Raw genomic sequence first — 20,209 nt, 5'->3', positions numbered from 1 at the left:
CGTTTTAGATTCTTCTAGACCTCTGCGCTCATCGTAGATGGAGATTGTTCTTTCATAATACCGAATATGCGACGGCGACTTTTAATTATCGATATTTGTTCGAACGGCGTCGTTGAACGTAAAAATGTTTTGGAAGTATCGTGAAAGTTCTGTCGAAAATCATCGCGTTTGAACGAACGCTTATTTTGTTTTTCCTTAATAAATTACAAGCCCGTTGTGTTTTCATTTTTCATCTTCCATTAATCATACTCTTTCGTTTCTTATCTCGTCGCGTTCCGCGTTTCATTTCACTCTCGTTAACACACCGTTTTATCACCGCGTTCCATCTGAAACAACGCTTTCTAGGATCAAATAAAGTTTCAGTGACATGATTAAGAAGGATAACGCTGTTCAGATCGAAGAAGTTGGTTCATCATCGTTTCAGATGAAGAGACTGCCAAAGATGTATAAAAAAATATATCAAAATATCTTGAAAATATTCATCAATATATTTTGAAAATAAAGGGTACTCTGAGCTAATATCGTTAATTAGAAATTACCGTTTGTTATGCGTTGAAAAATTAAAGCTGAGTGAAAGAAATGAAGTTTTTAAAATCTATTAGGTTCCGAGGTGTTGAATAACTTTAATAAACCACTGTTTAAGTTACAAACATAATCGTAAGTCCTGGAATTTATTCCAACAATTCAATTTCTAATAAAACGTTGCTACGATTGATCTTTTTTAATACGGAAAAACTTTCTTTTAGATAGACTTTCTGCATTTTTCCAGGCGGCACTAGATTATTTAACGAGTATAAAATCACTTTACTGGACCCTCTTTCTGTGTTTCTTTACCGTTTATATATTTTTATTGTTTTTATTTAATAAACTTACAATTTTAAAACACACTTAATTAGATAACCCGAAGACTTTGTAAACTTGTCGATACACAGTATCGCTGCTATAATTACACACCAATCGAAAATTGCGTTTCTAATTATTAAAATTTATTGTTTATAATAATCCTCACGAATAACTTTCGCGCCTTCTTCTTCAAAACTTCAAAACTATTTTCTAAAACAGTTCGTACACAAACTAAACACCGTATAACACTGTGCACAAGTAGAAATCGATCATTCCTAGATATCTATCATTACGAGTTCCATTCAGCTATTCAGGATGCGTCAAAACTTAAAGACCTATCGAAAGATCTCTCTCGGATATCGAACGATCCTTCGGACCGATTCCGATCGATTCAAATCCGAACGATCGGCAAGTGAACCGCTGGTCGACGTCGAACAGCGGACACATTGTTCACGAAACTCTGCCGAAATTCACTTTAGGACCCCGTCGACGTTTTCAGCCGAATAGCCCGGAAGAGCATCCACGGAATCCGCCGGTCGGTAGAGATCGAGGGCCACGAAAACGTCCGGTCGCCATTCAACGGACAGACTTTCTTGTTCGCATCGTCCCGTTATCAATGGACGAATCGCTGTAACCTGACAGTGATTTATCGATCTGACCTCACGACGGTGCGCCGGGGTCACGGAAATTACGGCGGAAAGGTTCCTTCTTTCCTGTAGATCGGCGGCCGATCGCGCGCTCGAGCGCGTTCGAACGCGCACGCGGGTGCCCTCTCGATATTCGCGCGCGTTCCGTATTAAATCGGCCGCGCCTATCGCCATTATATCGGATCGACGGGTCTTTAATTCAACGCCAACGAGGATTTTCAGGGTCCGGCCGGCTCGTTAACTTAACAAATCGGCATCGCGGCGATTAGCTAGAACAAATGACTCATTGTTCGATCGATTTGAAAGTTTTCGGCCGTCTCGTATTCGCGGGAGGAATATCGGATTGTAACGCGGCCGTGGAGGGGAAGGAAGATGGAAATCAAGCACAGTCCAGCACTAACTGAACCGCAGTGAGACTGATTCTAAGCTGCTTAGTTTGCTTGTGTATTTGTTACGCTCCCTTGCGAAATAGACCTTTCGTGAACGCATAGGTCATCTGGAGCGACAAAAGTCTGTAGCTTTGGCGATTATAAATGTCACGTCACAGAAATGACAGAAAGCGAACGATGATTCAAAGATACCGTATGAATATATGTAAAATCGCGCCGATCGAAGAAGTCGTTACTTAACAATTAAAAGTAACAATTTAGAAGCTACTTTGTTAGACGTGGATTGTTTCGAAGGCGACAAGTATTTTGAATAAAAATTAAAAATCAATTACACTTATTTGAGAGAAGACAATAAACAGATACAATCATATAGAAAATTGTAAACCGTGCAAAACACAGTTCTAGTGAGTTATTGCACTATCTTGTACACATTCATTAGTGGATAATTGCTTCCGTAGGTATTACGCATCACTATTTAGAACAAACGTCTAATTATACCAACTTACTTCGAGGTTTCGTTATGAAAGCAGTGAACAATTTAATTAAAGAAGATCGTATTACTACGTATTTGTATGCGCTATAAAATTGTGTCGTTCTTATTTGTTTAAATAGTGATCTATACGTTATATCTAACATACTGTAATACAACAATTCATAACATTATTATATGTTATTAATTACATATATGAACGTCTTATATGTCAGAAATTCACATTCATTTGTTATGCCGCTAAAATTGTAAAGTTATTTATTCACGAAATCATTCAATAAATACATTCGTCGATAATAATTAACCAATTTATTTACAACATACGCTCATAGTTTTTAGAGGAAATTCGAAGTTACGTATGAATATATCTAGTCACTTACTGGTAATTAGACCGCGGATAATTTGGAAAGTGGATATACGATTATTGGAACCTCGCGGCTCGTTTTCATAGTCGCCGATTGTCAACAATTATAAAAATAAAAATCTCCTCTTTTCAAATTGTCCATTTTTGCTTGCAAGCTGAAGGAAAATTAGGGAGAATTTAATGTGAGTCTCTTACGTATTTCAGCCATCTGTTGCGAATAAACAAACGAAACTGAATATAAAAAGAAGAAGAAATATTATTATTATTTGCAGGGAGATAAACAGTGTGCGGTGTTTAAAATTTCTCAGTTATTGACGCTCTCTAGAGTACACGTAATAAAACCGATAAAATTCTCGTTAACGCACATGCCGTTCTGGTGACTTCGATGTCTGGAGAGAACACTATGGCGAGTGAGTTCAACGCTTGGTGGAGCGCGAACGCCATCGGTACGCTATTACTTTTCCCGCTTACAATAGCGTGTTCAATCGTTCGAACACTCAGATACCATTTATTACACCGTGGACGCGACGAAAGGCATTTTTTCCAGTAGATTTTATTGGGAGTTTGATATAAAATCGGGGATAAAAGGCTGTGCCGCAACGATCGCCTAGTCGCGACACTTAAACGTCCTTCTGTCAGGACGAAATGGGACACGTCAAAAGACCGTAACCTCGTATGAATTCTCGTTGAGCCGCCCACGGGGTCCGGTCGACGATATATAATATTTCATCCTTGTGTCACAACGGGCAATACCCGACGCGCGCTCATAAATAAGACAGAGTCAATGGAAGCTATTCGAGAAGGGAACGCGCGGCTGTTCACGTCCTGTCAGCGGCTAAATCGAGCCCGTTCGCTGTAAAAATCCAGATGAACTGTCAGTCTTTCAGGGACTTGACTAAATTGATAATTAAATTGCGGATTATACGCATATTTTAAGAAAAATATAGGCGAACTGCTGGTTAGGCAAGAAACATTTATGCTATATTTTGCATTACGCAAAAATAGTTATCGTTTGATCTGCAGTCGACAAAAAATTTAGGGGAACGATAACTATTCTCGGAACTTTTGTCAACTAAACAAAAAATATATGACCTATCGTTTTGTTTCTAGATCGAACTATGAGAAAGGAATTTCTTAGCATAAGTTGTTCAATTTAATACATTTTTTCTCTAAAAATTTTACAGCTATAATCGTAAAACCAAAAACTCAATTCTGTTTAAATTTGGCAAACTTATAAATTGAAAGAGTTACGAATGAAATTGCTATTATTGTAGGAAAGTTGATTGAAAAATCTCCGATTGTTATTTCTTCATTATTAAGAGAATTATTAAGCCATCATGAAAAATTAGTTTCAATAACTCAGCCATAAAAATTTGCATCCGTAATCAATGTTTACAATGTTTACTACAGTTTCTGCTAAGAATCTGAAATGTATATGTTCGCTTATCATTTCTCAATTATTCAGTCGAAGGCACGATTTCCAGAACAGGTTTTTCTTTATTTTCGTAATAAGTGGAACGAGCAATAAACGAAACTTACAATTACAAATAATTATGAATCAATTATTATACCCGGCGATGAGGCTGGTATTATCTTCATTGACGGTTTGCGCAAGAAGCAACGCAATCGATGGAATTACGTTAACCATAATTATTAGCTTTTAAGTGGAACGATTAAAAATACATTGTGTGTCGCTATTAGTCGTATGGAACACTTAATAGCAAAAATGAGTCTACGTGGAATTTATGCTGCCGTAAATTCATTTATAGACACACGAATCTTCGAGCAGGCTCGCATTCGTAGACTACACGTATCTAATTATTAGATGCAATAACGTACCCGTTCGAAATTCTTGGTGGCAACATTAAGCTCTTCTCCGCGGAATCATTTCGAAAGTGCTGTTCACCTGATCGCCTTCTTACAAATGAGGGTAATAAAGTTTGATAAATCGCTCAAGGCAGAACAATAGTCCAGTTATCTTCATTCGCTACTTCGCCCAACCCCGACTGTTCCACTTAAACTTCTTCCTTTTTTTTTTAGCGTTGGAGCACCGACGAATGTTCCTGCTATCTTCTTTGTATTCATTTGTTACGTCGATACGCTAATCTCGGCCGAACTTCAGCCTCTCTGCTTGAATGGACTTCGAGATGTTCCGCGTTCAAGTTTGAACAAGTGCGCTGAAATAATGCGCCGCGCAACCACCGCTCAGCCATCAACGTCTACGCTATAATTGAAAATTATAGTCCACGGGTATGCGTGTTTTATAGCGCGAGGAATTCACTCCGAAGTAACATACAGCATCATCGTTAAGAACCATAATAATATTCAATCTGTCGATCCTTTCGAGCGTCGAGCTTTTTATTTCGGGTTCGACACCATCCGCGCATGAAATTGATGGGGAGCCATGAAAGCGCTTCTCTGTTACGGCGTTTTAAATGTTAGCACCGAAGGAATCGTTCGAGTATACTGGAATCATGAACGACTCGCGAGATCGGTTTGGTGTAAAATGATTTGAACATTTTTGATCAATCGAAAGTACTTATTCGACATCGTACAATAAAACGACGTTGCAAATGATCCAAATTAAACGCTCTTATTAATTTTTTTCTTTTTTCTTTGACAATTGTCTTTATAAAATATCTTAGTATTGCATGTTGAATTTCAATAAATAGGTTAAATACAAAAATCAATCTAGCAAATAGTTTTTTATTTATCACCTGATATGATTTAATCGCGAAGGTATAATGTATTTTGCCTTTTCTAATCGTTATTGTTTTTACCGAGCTGGATCGTGTCGATTAACATCTCCTAAAGAGAGAGCATATTTTATACCTTCTTTAATTAAATAAAAGTTCTAATTGAAAGTTCAAATTATTATATTCCTATAACTAAATATAATTCGGTAAAATCAATTTAAAGGAAGCATCGTACTAGTGAAATAATTTTGCTTGTAAATACAACTGTGCAAGGAACACTTTCTATTGAAAGAACATCTTGTAAAGGAATGATAACAATAGCGACGTTATGAAAACAAATAGACTCGATGCTTTCGTTTAATAATTATTTTAAGGTACTGAACGAAGCAACGTCGGTGAAAGTAAAACCACGAAAGTAAAATCGCGGAAGAAAATTTGTTACGAGCGCTCGAGTCTTTTTGGAAATTCAGTAATGTCTCCCTAACTGACGCTCAAATTCTACACCAAAATGGTCAATTTGGGAAGAGGAGATACGATTATTCGAGCCTTCCAGCTCGTTTTTATAATTGTTGACAATTCGTGACTATAAAAATGAAACGCAAGGATCGAGAAATAATCGTATCTCCTCTCCCTAAATTGTCCATTTTTGTGGAGAATCTAAGCGTCAATTAGAGAGACATTACTGTAATTCGATGAGAATCGAACGCGCTGAAAGATCAATTTGGTAACAGTTCGTTGGTTTCACAGATCAATTGCACTGAATAGTTTCAGGTTCGAGTTCCGGGCCCATCCTGCATACTGAAAGTCAACGATGCAAATGATACCGCTAGGATTTAACCGTGTCTTATCGGTGCAACCGTCTTACGACTCGCGACAGGTGCACGATGCACCCCACGTGAACAGCCGATTTTTGTGGTGAATGGGCGCGGTTGCGATGCCACGCGATAACGGTGCGATCACGAGGATACGCTTAATTCCGGAGTGAATGCGACACTCTTGTGCCTCGATAAATCAGCATTGCCGGTGCCCCGGGGACAGAGCGGTGTGCAAACGAAAGCGCGATTAATCGAGAATGCGGTATCGAGCCCGGCCTGACGCTCCGTTGACAGTGACACAGCAGGCACATAGTGACATAGTTAGAAAAAAAACTTCGCTCTATGAATTAATCGGGAGAGGAATTCATGGCGACCAATTTCGTCGAGAAGAGACGGGCTGACCTACAAATAACTACGGCGCTGGACGTATTCGCAACGAGGATGATTGCGCGAAAAAGACGAGTGCCCGTTTTATCTATTCCGTGATGAAGTCTTTTAGATATTTTTACGGTGATAATGCTTTTTATCTGTAAAATCTTGTGTCGTTAAAAAGACAGAAATTTACCTTTTTCACTTTAACAATCTTAATAAGCTGAGAATAATGCATCGACGTTCTTAAATCGTCACGATGTTTCCATTGTTTTCTATGTTTCTACGACTCGTTTATGTTATTAATGCATGAAATCTGCGGACCAGTTATTATAACTCGAGGAAATATTTAGGTGGCCTCCTTCGGGCCGAGGTGCCTCGTATAATGATTAATGGCGGAAATTTTTACCTAGATACGATGGTGGATGTCGAGAAGAAGGTTACCCAATTCAATTCAGTTCGATCCGAATACTGACGTCTGTTTGATTTGTTGAAGACACTGTTACGAGCCGACTGAAAAAGAAATCTCGTTAAACCTTGATAAAAAACTTTCTTGGGTGAAATTCAATAAATTCCGATTAAAAATCGGTTTCTTAGGCAGACGATATTTAATATTACACGATCTCTCGTGAATCAGTTTGTAAGACAATCGCACGGTATTAAATACCATGCGAGGTAAAACGATTATTTTTTAAATAATAAGATTAAATCTTCTACGCGATTCGAACTACGATTGGAATGTAAATGGAGCTTTCCAAGTTGAACCCAACGAGCAAATGAAACACACTGATTCCACCTCGATAACCTTTCGATACTCCGGTTTTATTCTTGTTTCAGTCGGCAATTTCTCGGTGATGGTATCAATTGTTTAGTCCTGTTGAATTTATTAGTTCTGCCGCCGATTTTGTAACCGTTCATTCAGCCGAACCATTGAAAGTACCTTCGCGTTGCTTTTATTACTGAATCGATCATCTTTCGGTTTATTTTATTAAACTTCGGTCGTTCCTTCATCGAATTCGATTAAAATTGAAGTGTTGCGAGCATTTTCAATTATTATTCAAAGAACCGTTTACTTCGATCTGCTGTCACGATTCTGAGTATTGTTTACAACTTTTGAAAAATCACTTTCATTTAAGTATCATTATCTAACACATGATCGTTAATGTGTTTCACGTGTGCGTTATCTGAACAAACTTGAAAGTTCTAAAATAATAACGACAGTATAAAATACAAGACATCATAAATGAAACATGATTCAAACGAATATTAAATATTACTAATATATACGTACTATTTTTGTCGTTTAGTCTATCGATGAAATGTTAATTAATTAAAGGATTTTCCTAATCCTATAATATAAAAAAGAAATATAAGGATTCAAAACCATAATAGTGCAAGTATTGTTTTCGTTGAACATCTCAATTGTTATTTTCATTTATTATTATCAATTGCTATTAATATTAATGACTGTAATTGTGTACGATTATTGTACTGTCCTCTTTAGTTAAATTGTCCTAACTGACATTTCTAATCATCCAAAGAATAAAGCTCTAAAATAATAAAATCACTTTTAAACAAGTGATTTTAAGTAAGTATTATTTTCAAACAGATGGAATTTTATTTGGAATTCTATGAAGTGCATAAAATATTCTAGCTTTGTCTAAAAGATAAAATGGATGTTGCAAACATTTTAAAATATCCTGAAAAATAGCAAATCAGTAGATAAGACATTTGAATGTGGCAGTGTATGTACAAAAGAAACAATCCTCGTTAGATGATTAAATGCGCAAATAAAAAGGGAAATCTATCGGTGCAAAAACCGACGACGCGGTCGTTCTTGCGTTTCTCTTGAGCATATCGATTGGCAGAACAAGGAAGCTTCGGGCGTCGTTTACATTGAAAAAAGAATCGGGTTCATTGTCCGTCCACAAATGATGAAACTGTTTCCACGGCGCGATCTCTCTGTCGACGATCGAAGAAAGATCAAGCGGATCGGCCGGATGACGCCACGGCCGACGATGACTTCGTTCCGCCGCGCCGATAGAAACTAATGTTTAAGCGATCAGCGGTGCATAAACCTAAATCGTTCGTGTTCTATCAGAAGTCGCGGGAGCGCTTCTTATGTTTCTCCGTTGAACCGGAAGGAGGTTTGCTCTGTGGCCGTTTATTCCGCGTCACGATGCCCCTTTTGTGTTTGCTCAGCCACGCCTGAGAATCGGACCGTCGCGCGTCGTCCGCAGGAATGAGTAGATCTCCTCTAATCCGTTCGTTTCCATAAGCACAGCACGCGATATCCCCGATGGTAGCGACCCGATCATCCATTGGCGTCGATCCGCGATCTTTCGCAACCGATGCCTCCATCCCGAGAGCATCGTGTTTCATTATTTCGCCTCGTCTTCGTTACGCAGTTCTGATCCGTACACCGCGCGATAAACAGGGCTTTATCTTCTTATCAATCTTTGTCCTATCTTATCTAATTCTCGCGTACTTTTAGAAATCCGCGACAGGCAAAAATTAATGTTCTATTGTAGTCGTATCATTTTGGCGATATAAATGTATTCGATGATATCGACGATATCGCTATAATTATTTTTCTTTTTAAATGAGCACCGAAAATGGAAAATGTAAATACTTTCATTAATCATAAGGACAATCGTAGTACCGTGGTCACAAAATGGACATATTAATAGAATTCCGTCATTTTGGAGTCTCAAGAAATAATTCGATCAAACGGAAAATTCGTTAATTATCTCGACGATTAAAAAGATCCGACGGTTGAAAGATTAAATCATTCTCATAACAATTCTCCAGGAGTCGGCAGTCGATAAATGACATTTTCCGGAACTTCTTCCCGGCGATGCGTTTACACAGCACTTGCTCTAGATCGTTACCACGATTACAGGATTGTGATTAGCCTTTCGTTCGATTTCACGGCACGGATACGCTTCGGCCGCAAGAATCGGGAAATTAGCCGCCGCCGATAACCTTCTCTTAAATCCGCCGATTAGACAAATCGAATCGGCGGAACGAAGAACCGACGATCCAATAAAAACAGACCGAAGGTCGAGTTCATAACAATCTCACCGAAATCGATAATAGAAAATTATTAAGTCGAGAAGGAGATTATCGACCGATACCGGGTACACAGGAGCCGATAAGAACTACGAGGTTGCAATTTCCGGTTGCAAAAGATACGAATATGATTGACAGTACGAACTCAAATGTGTAACGAACGATATGCAAATTTCGTACGCAATATTAAACAAAATTAGCAAACTACGGATGTGTATATGTTTATAGCATTTTTTTGATTTTTAATGATGCAATCCCGTAGTAACGAGGACTATAACATGATTTCTTAACTCTTCCGTAGACGACCATAATGCACATATTAATTTATTGCTCTTGGTCTCCGTGTTGCATAATTATCTATTTTGAGAATTATAAATCGGACATCGGCGTAATAAACTTATAATTTTTATAACATGCGAAAATTGTTGATCAACGAAAGTTATTTATATACCAATGTTATTATCGCTGTTATCGTTGGTGTTAACGCGTAAGTTCATTTTTATCTAATAGAGCATCTCGCGCCGGAAACAATTTTCTCCCCGATTGTATTTGTTTTTCTAAGTCGACGTACGAATCTGCGAATTGGTGCACGTGTGAACGGCGTAAATACTGGATGCCACGGATAATGGACGATTTCCTGTAACGCAAGGGCGGGAAAATGTCGGAGGTCCAGAAAAATCGCGACGCCAATGGCGGCCAGCGTGACTCAACGCGGTGCGCCGATTTCGATCGTTAATAGGAACCGTTCACAATGCGAATAATAGTAGTAATAACAACAATAACAGAGACGGTAATGGAAGAGTAACTGGCCCGGTAACGACGACACAACGGTGTCCCATTGTACGCGGGCCCTGTCCCGATACCAGGCATGAACTGGCCCGAACAATCGGAAGGAACGCGAGGCGGAATCGATAGCGGCCACGACGGTCACACTTTGCTGCCTCGGGATCTACCGGACACCCGGGGCAGAACCTATTCACGATGCCTGCTTTTACCTTTTCTTCGTGTCTTCGCATTTTATCTGCCTCTTAACCCCTTAAATGGACTTTCAAAATGGACTCCGAAAACGCTCCGACTCCATTTCCTATGATCTGTTCTTAGACAGAAGATGCTACAGTAAATCATATATATGTATACATCGATATAATATTAAATTAGATATAAACTAATATTATTATAATGATAAATAGAGTACCAAATATATATACGGTATAGTTATTATTAAATACGGTCAATTCTCTCTAATCGACCCTCAGCTTGGAAACCAAAATTTTACACTACAAAAATCATTCTCTCGCAGGTCATATTTTCCTCTCTTCATGCTATATTTACCCTTTCATTATTACATTTTATTATTATATTTAAAAATGATAAAACATCAAATAATTGTAATTATTACATCTCATTATTATATATAAAAATCATAAAACGCCAAATAATTGTAATTATTACACTTCATTATTATATATAAAAATCATAAAACGCCAAATAATTGTAATTATTACACTTCGTTATTATATTTAAAAATCGTAAAACACCAAATAATTGTAATTATTACATTTCGTTATTATATCTAAAAATCATAAAACATCAAATAATTGTAATTATTACATTTCGTTATTATATTTAAAAATCGTAAAACACCAAATAATTGTAATTATTACATTTCGTAATTACATCTAAAAATCATAAAACACCAAATAATTGTAATTATTTATGTAATAATTATTACATGTATAATTACAAAAAGTTTAATACGAAAATGTTCAATGTGTGTGTGAAAGTAACCCCTGCGTTAATAAATTACATAAATATCCGAATATAAATACAAATCGCGAACTTAATTGAACAACATCCAGCCGAATTTGGCGCGTCTCGCATTATAAAAACGCAGAACCTATGATTCGTAGAAAGAGGCTAATTCGAACAACCGGGTAGCAAGAAGATATTAAAGGTCGTACGAGTCTTTCGATCACCGCCTGGTACACTTTGCCAGCTAATGATATAGGTTACCGAATAATTATAGACAGGTACGTTGCAGTAGTATATACTGTGTGTTGACTTTACGAGACAGAAAGAAACCGAGTGAAGTCGGTCTCCGCTTTTCCGGCCCGGCTCCTCGCGTTCGTGCGTTTCTTCTTTCATTAAGAGATAATTATTGCTTTTAACGAAGCCGAATGCTCCCATAACCACTGCCGGTCGGGGCATTAGCGCGATGGTAGGAAATCGTCTTCATTACGGCCGGTGAAACACTGTAGCAAACCGATGCTTTTTACCGGGCCGCCGCGAACGCGTAATTTCCATCGGTTATGCTCTCTGAGCGCCCCGTTTTCAGCGTTGTTAGATACCGCTCGGCACCGGAATCCGTCCGAGTATCCCATGCAGAACCGATCGATTGATAACCGGAAACCGCCGGGGAAAGTATTTCGTGCGATTATCGGCGAGTAATTAGTTTTCCCCCCGAGGCCGATAATCTTTGCCGACGCCGCGCCGCGCCGCGCCGCGCCGGGGCCGGATGGGAACGTTTCGGCCGTAACACGCGGCGGAGACTTCATTCATACGTGCGAATTAGCACGGTCATGAACGACTCGCTATACTCGTGGCTACACTCGGCAAAAGTTTCCGTAAACACGGACAAATTGCCGTTTCCAGGTATGTACGCGCGGCTTTGCCGTGATCCGCCGCTTCGACAGCAGCTTTTCGTTGAATTTGAGGTCTTATCAAGATTCTGTGATTTTATTTGGTATTATTCTTCGGGAAGTATAATTTCAACAAATATGAGATGATCGTTGAATTGGATCGGACGAATGGATCGTATTTATTATGCGTGTCAAACATGTTTAACAGAGAGTGATTTTATAACAATATGAATAATGGCGTAATCTTCGCAAGTGTTGACTTCTTAAAATGTAATTTATACGTACCAAAGTGTTAAAAAGGCAAATAAAACATATTACAAAGTTACTATAAATTAACTTAATAATAAATCTGGTCGCTAAAAAATACACGTGTCGGTAAACAACAACACTCCTTGTTTCTCATAATGAAGGAATTATGATTCACGCCGCTACTGCGAGTGGAGTTCGATCTTAGCACATGAAAATATCAATAAGCAAAAAAAAGAAATTAATTTAACAAGTAACATATTCAGAGAAAGCGTAGAGAATATGAATACGAATATTGGTAACAATTGGATCGGCTAAATATCAAAATATTCTGATCACAGATTCCGGCTCCGAAAATTGTTCATCATCAATCACAAAGAGAAATTCGCTGGTTGACTTAAAAGAAATTCCAACACTGGAGGAAATCCCCCTAATTGTACCGCAAGCAGCTCGTCTCCTAATCAATCGATTTACAGCCACCCGATTCGTGATTCAATCGTCCCGCAATTCAACTGTCCCGTGATCTATTGATCCGTAGCCCCCTCCGCCTCCCTGCGATTTATTTGCCAGGCAATTCATCTGTCCCGTCACCTGGTTATTCCTATGTAGTCGTCCCGCGATCAATTCGTCTTCTAGTCCTTTGCTCGAGGCGCAGCGGATTCATACCGTTCCATGATCTATCCGATCCACGATCCTCCCATAATAGCGGCGACCCGAAGCGTGTTTGGCGGTTCGGCCGTTTCGCCTCTCGGGCTGTGCTCCGCTCGGTTTCGCTTTGACCCGTTGCTCGTAATTCACCCGGGGCCCCCGAGTGTCCACTTCATCATCGCTTTCATCGCAATTAGACACCGCGGTAAACTGCTGTACAAGCCGCGGACCGGATCAAACGCCATTTAGGGATCATAGATCTCCGCGTGGCTTGACCGGCGCGCCGTTTGGATTTCACCCGAGTCGGAATAAGGGCAAACTGGCGACCAGAGTTCGCAGCTTCTCGGAAACCGGTTTATTTCGGTAAATTCGCAAAATTTGAAAATCGGTTTCCCTCCAATTGTCCCTTAGCTTGTAAACAAAAATTGACAATTTTGGAAGAGAGATTATTCGAGCTCGTTTTTGTAGTTGTTGACATCGGCGACCATAAAAACGAGATGCGAGGCTCGAGTAATTATATCTCCTCTTTTTAAATTGTTGTAAATTTTGTTACATCCCACTCTACTACCTTAGTTTGAATTAGATTTATTATTATTATTATTATTATTATTATTATTACTATTATTGTTACTATTATTATTATTGTTACTGTTATTGTTGTAGCATCACTTTATTATAAATATGATTTATTCTACGTTGCGCGTCGATAATTTTTTTATTATAATTAATATAATTATAATTAATTATTATAATTAAACTTTTTTTTAATTTTTTGCAATTGTATCAGTTTTGTAAAGTATGATGCTCGTGGAATTAGACGGAGTTTGATCAAAAATAGCAATAGTCAGAAAATTAAACGGTGAAGACACTTAAAGAATTAAAGAATACTGTTACGTTATTTTCATCTCATTAAAATTGTTGAGAGAAGATTTTTTTATTCAATCTCAACTTCACGCGAGTAATGTAGATAATTTTTGTTTTGCATAACGAGCCGCAGTCTACCTGCAACTACTTGCATTTATTTTCATCGTTATCTCGGTTGTTACATGTCGAAATTTTTAATTCCAGTTTTTAAAGTTCGGCGTATTAAAATTATTTCTCTAATTGAAAGCATCTCTTTCGTCCAATTACGATGCACGGGATCTACGCCAGTAAATATTCAGTTCTTTAACTTCTTCAAACGTTGAGAAGAACTAACATGGAAAGCTACCGGTTCTAATTAATACCGTGTAGCAAAGTTCGAAGCAGGTTTTTCATTTTAATTATCTGCAGACATTTGCAGTGATACATGCGAAAGTGAATACCGAACACGAAAATTCGAAGAACGGTTTAATTGAGAAAATCGAAACACTGCAATGTTTGGATTAAAAGCGACTGGTTGGTGTCATCTCATAAAAATGATAAGATAGCATTTATTTAGACATGTTGCAATTTTTCTTATAGCATAAAAATGTCTATGCAATATCAATAATCTTAAAATGGAGAAAAGGAAACCAAGTCATTCGACAGGCGTTGATACGTTTCGTGTTAATATTTAATCATCAACTGTTTATTTGCAACTTTAATTTTCATTATAATTTTTATCCTGAACGACCACAATTTTAGTGAAAATTGTAATCTTTTGAAAAACGAACGTAAAGAAACATTTATACTGTTTGGAAACTTAACTGAAGTGTTTTGAAACATGGAATCAAAGTATCTAGTTTAGTCGAGCATTTTTGAAGTACAAAATTAAACGAATCAATGAAACGGTATGCTAATAGCAATTCGTTGGAATAATGAATACGTTTGACTGGAAGTGAACGTTGCGAGACAGGAAGAAACGTCGCTGATAAAGCGAAAACATGAATAATAAACTAGAAGTGTTCAGAAGCAACGTAAATCGCTGGAGACTCTCATCCGACACGACAGCGCTGCGTCGCTAATGATCAATGTACCATGATGAATAGTCTTATTCGGATTTCTAATCCTGAAAAAACTGCTGTAGAATGTGCCGCTTTCGCCCCGTGCTTAGATAGCAGACCGCCTACTCAGTGTTTCGCACTTACTTTCGATACGCGGCACGAATCTCGAAAAAATATTCCGATTTTCATCGGCTCGAACTTCAGAAAGTAGAACAAAAATATCTGTGCCGATCAATTACTGAAATCGCATATCTCCGCGCGCTCTTAATTGAAATGAGAAGCCGCTCGGACGAACATCCCGAACATGGTTGCGCAGGCGACCGTTCTTGTCGCTTATCAATATTAATTGCTAGATAGAAAAAAACTTTTCGATTTGAACAATTACGTGGCTAGGTAAGAAATACGATACCAAAAGAAGCTTATTAATCCATCGAATTGTAAGAGCAACAAACGATCGAAACGGCGCGGCGGCGCTCCGGCGCGAAGCAAAATGGCCGCGAATCTGGCGCAACATCGGCCACGAGAATAGAAGAAAAAAAGGACTCGCACCTGTTTCGCTGAATTCCGTTTCGTATGAAAATCTAATTACAATTTTATCATTACGGAATATTGAACAAGCTTCTCTTTTGAAAGTATAATTGGTCCCGTGTGTATCGGTACCCCGGCTCGAACGAGATTGATAAATGAACGGCTCGCGGATTGAGCCTTATCTGTGCTGCTATTTTAATTAAATCGGACTTCATATTAGCAACTCGATGCCTACCAGCCTTTCTGGACCACGCTTCACCTGTGCCAGCCGAATGCCGTCCGGATCACGGACGAACAATGTGGCTCAAAAGCCTGCTTAGCAGGAGAAAATGATCGATGACGTAGCGCGTTTTGCGGGCCAGGCTACCCGCGGGACACGATACCATCGATGCATCGTAGCTCGTGACCAATTATATTCGTTGTTTCAGCAAAGTAGCCGAACATGGAAATCAAGTTTACGTTTATTAACGAAACGTCCGTCGTTCCACGGAACGATCGGGAATCGGCCAACTGAAATTAGTCGATCGGCCGCCGCAGTATCGCACGAAGATTGGCTGGAAACTCGACCAGATTGCTCCCGATCATCGCGGTTATATCGGTATTGACGAAATTATTGCTATTAGGCGATAACGATCTCGTAAAAGTCGTGTTTCCGCGAACTTTCTAGGCTGGGTCCACCGGGACGATCTTCCTAGAGAAAGGAACGATCCACTGTGGAAATTTGATTCTCCGACGTCCCCGTTAATTTATCATTTTGCTCTTGCCATCGATCCCTGTCGTGATAAAGAAACAATTTTCATTTTTGCCATTGTCGCACGGAGAAAATCCTTTAACGATTTTCTTATTTTACTCGTCGCTCGATGAAACGTTTCAGCGAGATTATCAGCTTCGTTCAATCTGATGATCAAGAAAATTTTGTGTTCGAGGGAATTGCTTTTTCCAAGCATCTTACGTGACGTGCGTCGGTATTTGGAAAATTACATTCCAAATATTATTATTTATTAATAGTTAAAATTATGTCAATTATGAATTTCTAATAGAAATTTATGTCGTGAGAGATGTTCGATAGAAATTTTAATCAGAGTAGATTATTAAGAAACATTTAAATTACGATCGATCTTTAATGAGAATTTAAAAAATTGATTTTTAAGATTAATAATAAACAAATTATTAATTTCATAAGTTATCAGTTTAATAAATTATGAATTTAGGAATTAATAGGTAACCGTACGAATATGTGACGAAGTGAAAGAAAATAGTTGAATAATCGTTTGAATGAACAAAAATTACATTCCAAATATTATTATTTATTAATAATTAAAATTATGTCAATTATGAATTTCTAATAGAAATTTATGTCGTGATAGATGTTCGATAGAAATTTTAATCAGAGTAGATTATTAAGAAACATTTAAATTACGATCGATCTTTAATGAGAATTTAAAAAATTGATTTTTAAGATTAATAATAAACAAATTATTAATTTCATAAGTTATCAGTTTAATAAATTATGAATTTAGGAATTAATAGGTAACCGTACTATATAAGACGAAGTGAAAGAAAATAGTTGAATAATCGTTTGAATGAACAAAAATTGAATATTTAACATAGTTATTAATATTTGTGTAATACCACATTTCGTAGAAGTTGACCGAAAGTCTGAATAAATTAAAATTGAATATTCAATGTAGTCATTAATATTCGCATAATTCCACATTTCGTAGATCTTGACAAAAAGTATCAACATCAAGTATATCGATACAATAATTAATTTGTGGATACAGACTGATAATTACGTGGCCATTGTTTCCAAATAACGAACCCAAAAAACAAGGTAATTTTACGTAAAGCACAAATTGAAATGAAACAATAAGCATAGCAATTTTTTATTTATTTATCACCCGGAGCAACGATCAGGCACCACACGTCCAATATCATCGTACAAGTTATCGTGACTAACCGTCTAAAATTATGACTACCTCGTCAATATGTGCACACATGTAGTTACCTACATTCGAGCGGATTAAGTGGACGTTAATCTTCCAGGAATCATTTATATACTTTCTTTCATAAGTTAGGTACCGGAATCCGCCGGTCGGCGCCCGTAGGACATATCGGCGTGCCTCGTGTAACAAATTATTTCAATCATTATCGTGAACAAACATCTCGCGGCAAAATGTTCACGGGCATGTACATTTCTGCATAAATAAAACGAATTCTCTCGCATGAGCAACAGAAATGGTAGGAGATGTACCGTTCGCAATAAAACTTTCGTTAGACGTTCTTTACGGACTTTCAATAGAAATAAACATCGGCAAAACCGCTGGCCTATATATCTACGCCGTACATGAATTTTCTACTCAACTCGCGGCAAGAAAGGGACACGTCCTCCAATAAAACTTTAGTGAGCACCGCGATTAACTGGCTATGGAGGTGAGTGACTAGAATGCCGATGCTGCAGGTGTGAACGATTAAAGTGAAACTGTGAGATATTACTGAATTTCTTATTTATTTTACGAGACGACGCGCTGAAAGTGTACCTTGCAATAAACTGTCGATTTTTCTTTTGGTACGCGATAGAAATTGGATAATCGATTCGACGACGGTGAATTTGTTTCGATATTTCCGCGCGATCACTCGTTGCAGGCTTTCTTAAATCGATGCGAAATCTTCTATTGTTTTTCACGTTACGCTCTGGCTTCGTTGCAAGTTTTCTTCTTTGCTTCGACTTGTTATATTTCTTTTTTAAGTGTAATCTAATTTGTGGCCAAAATATGTTGTTCCGTTGCTTCTCTCGGATGATCACGAAGTTCGAATTGCTTCGCAATTTTCGATTCCTGTTCTGCATATCAGAGTAAATTCAATTTTTCAACAAACAATGTGAATTCGTCCTTATTATATTCGATATATATCCGTGCAAACAATTCGGATCGCAGAGAGTTAAGAATTTTCTTACAATCGGCCTGCGACTAATTATAGTTTTATAAGAGACATGAAAGCTTTATTAACTCCGGCACAAGTTGTTTATTGTGATTATCAGAGTCGAATCGGTGCATTAAGGATGATAGATAGTCAATAAGTTTGCGGTCTAATTGTTTCAGAGATCAATCATTTATTCCATTACCAATTACTTTCATCGATTGACTACTATTTGTGCTCGTTAGCGCTTCTGGGTGCACTCACCTTTTTGCGACACTTTCTATCGAGTCGGTGCATTCCCGAGTGTGTAGATCTCGTGGTCGAATTATATTCCTTTTTGAAGTACTTTCGTTTTGGTTTCAACGATGTGTGTGCCAATTTTTTATTAACCCTCGGACTGGGATTAACATGCCGTTTCACTCGTTGTGCACTAGGAATAATAGAAACACTAATAAATCTAGAAAAATTATCTGCAAAAATATGCTTTGAAAAATTGATCAACGAAGCCGAGAATCGTCATTAGTTGCGACAATTTTATAGTCGTGAAAATGGTTTGCTGGCCGAGGGTGGAAAGTTTTTAGTGGACATTTTGATATAACTTCAACATTACCGATGGAGGTTGTGCGATCGGACTCGGGTTCGCTGTTCTTCGTTACATGCAAAATCCGTGAGACGGTCGCAGGATCCATCGGAGCATATTTCCGGTTCACCCATTCGTCCGTTTCTTCGTTGGAGCGAGTTTGTTGCAGCGAAACGAAGAGTGCGAGAGCTTCGTTCTTCGATTCACAACGAAAGTCTGGGATATAAGTATTTAATTTTTACATTGCGTAAAAATTCAGCCATTTAATAACTTACACCACCGTCATTTATAAATATTTGAACAACGATATAAACGTTTATAGAATTTACAAATACTATTGTACTATTTTCAACTGATTAAAATGATCGACGAAACGAACAAATGTCTATGTAGCTTTTACATTTTGCAATCAATGCTGACAACGTTTATCTTATCGATCTAATTATTACTATTCTTATACGAATGTATCATCGAAAAACATTGAATGTCTTTGACTTATTTATCTTATCTTGATTACTGCTAGATTGCCGAGGGCTATCCTTTTGTATAATACTGAGAATATAAGAGTGAAATGTTAAATGAACAAGTTGCACGAACAATTAAAATGATTCTTACGCATCCCAGAAAGTTTTGTTCGATCTATCTGCGATTATAGTTAATTTGATCTGTATTCTCACAAATAATTGTCACGTTTCCTTACAATAAAAACTATATTCGTTATCTTTTTCATTATTCAGTCACGATCAAGATTATTCTTCACCGTCGATTTAATGAAAAACCCGTTTAGATAAAATGTACATTTTGTAAATTCTTCCCAGACCAATTTTCCGGATATTCATTTCATAAATATTAACTGGTTTGTTCAAAATTTATGCTACCAATTCAATCGCCGAATGATGATCCAAGTTACCGGAGAGTTTAAATTTATCAAGAGACGTGCAGCGAGACTTGTAAGTTTACAAATCAAAATATGTTTGCGCCGCAGCAATCATTTGTATAAAAACGTCAGAATCTGTCAAGCACCATTCATTAATTCAGCCAGTGGAAACGGCAAGAACTG

This window comes from Megalopta genalis, chromosome 12, assembly GCF_051020955.1.
Source record: "Megalopta genalis isolate 19385.01 chromosome 12, iyMegGena1_principal, whole genome shotgun sequence".
NCBI lineage: Eukaryota > Metazoa > Arthropoda > Insecta > Hymenoptera > Halictidae > Megalopta > Megalopta genalis.
This window is presented reverse-complemented; position numbering follows the sequence as displayed.